Source organism: Harpia harpyja, chromosome 3 (genome assembly GCF_026419915.1).
Source record: "Harpia harpyja isolate bHarHar1 chromosome 3, bHarHar1 primary haplotype, whole genome shotgun sequence".
Taxonomy (NCBI): Eukaryota; Metazoa; Chordata; class Aves; order Accipitriformes; family Accipitridae; genus Harpia; species Harpia harpyja.
The window spans coordinates 64034875-64043103 of record NC_068942.1 but is presented as its reverse complement, the minus strand read 5'-3'; the positions used below and the strand labels follow the sequence as shown (position 1 = coordinate 64043103).

Genomic DNA, 8229 nt, shown 5'->3' with positions numbered 1-8229 from the left:
GCAATGCAAGGTGAAATTGTTCTGAGCCTCACTTAGCTCCTGCTGTAAGTGGAGGTGGCACATCAGCCAGCACCTAGCACCCGCCGCAGCCTGGCTGGGGAAGCCCAGGCTGGGAGCACACACCGGAGGATGCAGCCCCTGACGGGGTCAGCAGCCTCTTGTGGGGATCCCCAGCAGGCGTTAGAGCTTCCCTGTGTCTGACCCTGGTGTCTGTCACCCATTATCAGCCCTTTTTTAAATCAGCATTGCTGAAGTTTTCCTATTTCTCTGTGTCCCACTCCACAGTTCAAGTCTGTATGTGAGTCTTAACAAAAGTCTTCTCTGGTCTCATTCCCTGTCGTGGGATTTCTCAGGTCAGAGGTGCTTCAGTCTTCTCTCACATCCTTCCCTTCCTAAAGCTTGCAAATAGTAGTTTTGTTTTGCTTACAACTATTGATAAGACAATCTTGCTTTAATAAGATATGACTAAAGAACTAAAAGCATGTCCAGAACATCACTGAGCAAACTGGAGTCATACTCCTGATAAATAACTTTGCTGCTGTTTTATTAGGATTAATAAGGGATTACATAACTGATAATTAAGCCAAAACAATCTTGCTGAGAGGACAGAAAAATCACATTGGACAAGAGACACAGTTATTTGTTTCCCACTCTTTGTAATTGTGAGATGCTAATTATGAAATAAAGACATTAGGCCCTGGGAAATAAAGGAAATCATACTCAGTGTGATGCGCTTGTGCTTGGAAGACAGACAACTGCAGTCTGAAGAGACCATGTTTCCAACAGTGCTGAACTGCACTCATCTTCCCTTCACTGGAAACCTGCTACCAGCACAGATTCCTCTCCAACACTGCTCCTGCCTCACACGGTTAAGCAACAGCCTTTGCCTTCACCGCTCCAGCATGACCCACTCTGAACGACAGCCCCAAGAGTGGGGTCTCGAGGGTTGCTGCATCTTCACCTGCATCCACAGCCAAACTGTAGCATCCAGAGAAGCTACAGGAGGCTTAAGCCTCCTCACCAAATTTCTGTGCCAGAGAGAGATGGACTGCAGCTCTGTGTTGTGGGGAACAGCTTGACAAGAGACTAACCACACAGACAAAACGTTCTTTGTGACAAGAACTTTCTGCCATTGTTCCCCTTGGCACACAAATATTTCCACTCACTTTCTACCTTCCCCTTCTGCTCCATGACCTGATCGCCCCCCAATCCTCGTTTTGATGGTTATTTTCTGTGCAGGCTGACTTATATGCAAGTCATGACCTCCACCCTGTGGACAGACACGTAAAGACCAATGGATGAGAGGAACCTCTCTGCAGCTGGTGGGATCTGCCCAAAGCAGCCGGGGGGGAGGGAGGTGGGGGGCTGCCGCGTCCCTGGCCCACCCTGTTCGTTGAAGAAGAGAAGCAGCTGCAGGCTGGGCAGAGACGGAAAGGTGGGGAGCCTCTGACACAGGGTGAACAGCATGGGACTCCACACAACTCTCACAACATAAAGCAAGTGTCTTGGCAAGAGAAATGCAGTTAAGGCTCACACCTCCAGCGTGGCATTATGCCTTTGGGCTGCTTCCCTCAGGCCCCTCTCGGGATCCTGCCGCTGGCACAACGGCCAGAGCCTGAGCTCCTCATGTTTGTTTGTTTAGTTGACTGGATTTTTGTCTCTGAGCTCAGTTCTGCGTGGGTAAAAACCCACTACTGAAGGCTTTACAAAGGCACCCAAATAGGCATGACGGGAACTACACAGTGAACTATAAATACCAAAAGATGCAGAACATTGATCCAGAGAGGCAGTGAGCCTCTGAGTGTGACTGTCGCTTGACAGCTCTTCCTCTTCAGGAGGGGCACTCTTTTTACCTCCTGGAGTAAATGTAATTTTTTGTTCATTTTTCTATTTACGAATCTCAGTATGTAACAATCAATACTAATATTTCCAAAGAAGCACTAAAATGGAAAACCTGAAAGCAGTATAAAGATATTAATTTAACAAGCATTTTCCTTTAAAGATCATTTATCAAAAATGAGCTATAAGCTTTCAGTCCCAGAAATAATTTCAGTTCTTGAAATGCCTTGTATGTCCATGTATTGGGCCGCACTATGCCTGGTTAACTTTGACAATCACCGTATTACACCTGGGATTAATTTGGGATGCTGTATTATAGACTAGGACTTGTTTGACAGTAAGTGTGGGATACTTGGAAAGTAATGGGCACATAGTGAACAATCCAGACTCTATAGAATTGATCAATTTGTGAGCCAAGGATGTTTTGTAGGCAGCAGGCTTCAAGGACGCTTTGCTAGTGGACACATATTTAGCTAACGGTAGTAAGAGCATTCCAGACGCCTTTAGAAGGCCTTGAACAGAATAAACAAGAAGACAAAAAAAGAAAGATGCCAATTAGAAGAACACAGGTGCGCATTCCACAATAAAGGGAACTTGGCAAAGAACCTCAATTCCACAGCTTATCTTGACCAATTAGATTGAGACAAGTTTCGCATGTTTTAGTTAATACAACCAATTATGCCTTATGTTTATGCGCGTGTACAGTGTTGTTATAACCAATCACTAGGTGTAACTAGGCGCGCGGACAGCTCATGTTAACCAATCTCTAATTTGCTTATGCGTGAACAGTAACTAGAATGAATATATAAACTGAGCTATCTTGGCAATAAAGTGGCATCTGCTTGATCACATTGATTGTGCGCAGTGTCCGTGACTTCCGCGTCAACAAGTAAGTACATTTTTCTTCAAATGGATTCCTGGGATGCTTGAAATATTCATAAATCCAAGTAAATTTGGTGAATTGTTTCAGCCAAGAAGTGCAGGAAGGCAAAATTGTAAAAGGCTGAAACAGGTGAAACTAAATTAAATCTTTTCTTTTGGCATTTTCATGATAAAACTTCTAATTTCAAAATCTCAATTACCTTTTAGCTGAAAAAAATTCAGTTTGAAGTAAAAAGAATGGAAAAGATTCTTTGAAAAATCTTTCAGAATTTTAAAGGTTTCATCGTCTTAAAATGGAATGCAATATTTCACTAGTGGTCAAATAAAACCCATCAAAAATTTCATTAGATTTTGTCCTTCTGAAAGACCTAAAACCAATCTGTTCCAACACAACTTCAGGTTAAGTTTTTGTTCTAATTTTTCTTGCTGGCTGTCAAATAAGAAATGCGTTGCTCATTAACCTCTACTAAAACATGAATTCTTTCAAAAACCCTTTTCATACAACAGCCCTGCAAACACTAGCTGGAAGTAAATGGTTATCTTAGTGGGATCTGCCTCTTCTTTTCCCTAAATTTCTTCAAGGAAAAATGTGGCTCAATCATGGACAAAAAGGCACATCAGTAGGATTCGTTCTTTTTATAGTAATATTACTGATGATCTTGTGCTGTGCAAACACAGAGTATCTATGGATAAATCAATTCCTTCATGAGGTCAGTGAGAGCTCTCACACTAAAACTCTGCCCTCTCACCTAAGGGCACCAAAATAAGCCTGTTGTCCACGTGCTGGGTTCATACACACTACTTGGGCATCAGAAGAGCCGTGAGCTGTTCTCTCTGCAAGCAAAGACAATGCTTAGCACAGTAATGTCTGTCCTGGGGGCGGGTTTCTCCATATATCCCCTCTGCATCCTGGACCTGGTCAGGGCTTGCGGTGGCTCTTTTGCGGGAAGGGACATGAGCGAAGGCTGCTGCAGAGCCAGGTGTGACATCTCCACATGACCGTGGGACATGCACCCACACCTGGTAGCTGCAAAGTGCACCTGTGGTCCCCCACCCAGAGGCAGCATTAGTACCTCACCATATATTTTCCAGAAGATTGATGAGACACTAGCAAAAGCAGTATTTATCCCTTCTCTTCTGCTTCAGACACTCTACAGGGCAAGGGACAAAAAAACATGGATTCCCTACTTCGTTTGTAAAATGCTTTTTTTCCTTCCATTATAGAAAAGGAGACAGGACTCTGGGGTGCCACTACAGCATTTAAAAACTGAAATATTGCAGATTTTTTTTTTTTTCAAAAAGGTAATGTTAATAAATGCCTGGCAGATCTCTGCATAGCAGCTGAGGCTTTCTCTGACATGCTACATGAGATGCTGCCTACCTGACAAACTGAACCAGAGATGAACAGGCCACCAGGTATCTGAATTACTACTGACATGCTTGATTGAGGCAGCGTTTTTAATCCAAAATATTTTATTTTGCAGCTGAAATATGTCAGTTTGAAGTGTTGGCAGAATGGCAGAACACCTATTGCTCTGCCTGGTGTCTTTCTCCAGTCCCTGCACCGTCCCAGGAGAATCACACTCCCCCTGTTTCCTGTTGGAGTATCCCAGAACTGGGCCAGCAGCCCCCAGTTCCATGCCTGTGACCTGTACAGGCAGAACTGTCCCTGAACTGTCCTCTCTTCGTAACAGAGAGTACAGCCTTACAAACAGCAGAGTTTTCATTTCCAATCCCTTAAAATGTTAACCAAAGGCAAAGTCCTTATAACTTCAGTGATTCCTGCAGATGCTAGAGAAAAGACTGTGCATATAGACTTGCCAGTTCATTTTTGCTGTCTCCTTTAGATAGCTAAGCGTGTCACATGCAAGTATTTCTCCACCGTAATTATAAGATCAGGTTTATTCACAAACTGGACCTACATATCTTTCATAGCTGCAAGTCATGTTTATCAGAAAATGTAGCTCTTGGTGTTGTCATTGTCAAATCAACCATTCAAATACATACTACAGTTGTGTAACTAAGCCTTCATAGTTGCTTGGCTTTTCTTACCGCAAAAAATGATGGGTTTAGAAGCAATTGCCATATTTTTGCTTTCCACCTACAGGAGGTGGTCATCCATGTTTTATGTGCCAGCTGAGGGGTGTCAGCTGCCCTGTGTTTAGAGACTTTGGGTGAGCAGGGCCAAACTGCAAGAACACAGGACTGCCATACTGAGTCAGACTGCTGTCGTTGACAGTGAAAGGATACAAAAAAGTGTGAATAGGGAAGAAAATAGGAACAGAGTGATCTTTCCTGGGGATATCCTCCCAGCTCTCAGAAATCAGCATTTTAGAGGCTTTGAGGACATCATGTTTAATAATTTGATCATCAGTCTTGTCAAATCATTTATACTGCTGGTCTCCATTAAACCTGAGACAATAAGTTCCACAATGTAATTGTGCTTTGTGGAAAAGAAGTCTTTGTCTAAGCTGCTGCTTGACAATTGATTTCAGGCTTCCCACTTTTTGCAGTTAGCTGTAGCAATCACCATTCTCTATGTGCATTCTCCCTTCATCTTCAGCCTTCTGATTTTATAGACTTCTATTATTTTCTTCTCATTTCTTCCCCAGTCTGAGGAGGTCTACAACATATAGCCTCTAGTTTTCAATCTGCTATGACATACTTCTAACTAGCCCTATTGCCTTTCTTGTTTCTTTTCTACCTTAATACAGTCTTTCAAAGATAAAGGAGCAGGACCAGAACTATATAAAATATTTGCAATGCAAAAGTACTTTGAATTTATGCAGGGAATACTGATGTGTTGTGCTTTGCTCTGTTTTTCATAGGAATTCCTGTTTGTCTTTGTCGTAGTTTAACCCCAGCTGGCAACTAAGCACCACGCAGCCGCTTGCTCACTCCCCCCCACCCAGTGGGATGGGGGAGACAATCAGGAAAAAAACCCAAACCTCATGGGTTCCAAGAGGATACAGGTTACTTATACAAAAGAACAATTAAAAAGTGTAAACACATCAATAGTATAATATAATCATGCTTCATGATTTCCTGAAGCAAGTACTGGGTATAACCAAAGAAAAGCAAGCAGCTGTAATTCTTATCAATAGTCAGTTTGATAAGAAGGACTGAGGTCCAACAGGAAGTTCTCCTAAAGCAGAATCCTCCGACAGAAGGTAAATATTGAATAACATTAAGCAAATATTGATCTCAATTTAACAGTAACATGCTTATATTGAAATCTAACAAGAGGAAACAGATATCAACTTTCTATAATTAGTCAACTCTACAAAAAATCTAGCTTCTCTATTTTCTTTCCTCATTGCTTTGATTTATCAGACTGAAAATCTAGAGAAACTGAATTAAACCAAGCACCAGCCTCCAAAAGCCAGACCCCCAGGACGAGGCTGTGCAGCCATCCCACCCAGCTCTGCCCAGGTCCCCCAGCCCCATCACATCCCGTTCCCCAGACACAGCCACGGAGGCACAGGACTCGTGCCACCCACATCCTGGCATGTCATACACAGAACACACAGCCTCAGGGAATCCAGCTGCCTGCTCCAGGCCAGTATTAGGTCATTTCACCTTTTCTGTTGTAAACTACTCCAGTGCTACCGATTGCTGTAAGCATTTCTCTTGGATCATTACCCACAGTCACCTCCCTCTGCCTGGTGATACATGGGTTGGCATGTGTTTTCATTCTGGATGTCCTGACATTCAGAGGTTACATTAATTAAACTTTCAGTTTTCATTTCCTGGTACGCTTGATGCCATGAAAGAGTATGAGAAACAGTTCATCAATCCTAATCCCTCATGAATGAAGCCTGGAGCATTGAATATAACGTGTGTGTAGGAAGACTAGGACAGATATATAGATTTTACAGTTAATTTTGCATCACAAGATTGGGTCTTCCTATTGTTCTGCAAAATATCTCTCTTTTCTGAGAGGTTTCATTTCCTTTTTGAATATGCGCAGTTTGCTGCTCCTGCCTTTCCCACAAAGAGGAAGTGGGCAGAAAGAACGGGTAACACTATAGCAACAATAATGAATCATTGTGATGTTAGAAATATAAATATCGTCATGAAACCACTTTCCAGTTTAGCCTACAATCAGAACTCTTTGTCTGTGATGTTGTGGCTGTATTCCTAATGCATTTTCTATTTATTTGATTAACTCTTTTCCTTGTTTTTCTCTATCATCAGCTCTACTTTGGTCATGATGCACTGGGGAAATGAATTTCACCAGTGGAACAGTCACTGGAAAATGATTGAGGATCATGACAGGTGTGAACCAAGCTAAATAATAGGACCAAGACTTTCAACTGCAGTCAAAAGATCAAGAAAATAGTAATTAAGAGAAACATAGAAAGTCTTACATACCTGCAAAGATGCTGACCCTCTTTCCCTCAGACACATTCTGTACTGAGCTATCTACGTAAGGATATTTTGTGCTTCTAAAGGAGAGGCAGAAGAAGTAACTCTAAGAGAAGCTGTACTTCAAAGACTTTATTGAGAAAATGTCCTGTACTGCGCACTGTTCCTACAGTGTGCTGACACTAATAATTTGGCAAAATTCACTTCTGCCATGATAGCCTACTCTGGTGCTCTCTGAGCAGAATAAGTATTCCTAGCAAAACTTTAGTTCTGCTGGAGTAATGGTCACTGGTAGGAACTCTTGTAGGAACAGCTAAAGTACTCTCAAATCATGTCACATCACTCCTTTTATGACATTCCTACCTCAGCAAGCTTGTAACAGAGTCCTGTTCTGGAAAGGAACAAGGACATTAAGTCCTTCCTGGAAGAGAAGAAAAAGACACATTTCTGTGGAGACTTTCACTGTGTGAGAGGAGATGTCCATAGAAGCAGGCACGGTGCTGTCACAGCTACCTGACAGCAGTAAACTTGGACTTGGGTGCAATTTCTGATATTAAAAAAAAATGTCTAGCGCAGTTCATTTTGCTAAGTGTCTGCAGAAAATCACACACACACCTCTGTGATTTCCCATCAGTGGAAGCTCAACATTTGAACTGTGTGGCTGGCTAGTGAGACACACATTCATACATTTTGTCACAACCATTCATTTCAACAGTTTGACCTTCTCTCTGACTAGAAGGGGAGAATGAGCTAGCCATGTCCTGAAACTCTCCTTTACTGCAACAGTTACTTGACAAAATAATATTTTATCAGGGACAGCCTGGTGTGTGGTAGCATTTATTTCATTGGCAATGCTATTTTCTCATGTAGATGGCTACATGGTGGAGAAGGGCTCAGCCTGCCCAGGAAGGCAGGGATGTATGGCTATAACAGTGCTCCTTTGTGCTGTATGCTTTTCTGTTTCTAGATCTGCCTGCCCAAGCAAGCTCTGTGCCTCCCACCCAGGCATTCTGAGCACTCCAGAGCTGTAAAAGCTCGAAATGTCTCCAGGGCTATTAGAGCTGAGTCATATCTGCAGATATACTACTACACTGAGTGACCGGCTGCTTGGTGACCTGGGACCCTGCCTTGAGTGCCATT

At 42.7% G+C, this 8229-nt stretch overlaps 1 protein-coding gene across 1 annotated transcript in view; it reads right to left on the bottom strand.

Moving 5' to 3' along the window:
• KCNK13 (potassium two pore domain channel subfamily K member 13) overlaps positions 1 to 8229 on the bottom strand; it is an 82837-nt gene that overhangs the window by 16071 nt on the left and 58537 nt on the right. The gene's annotated exons all lie outside the window — the stretch shown is intronic.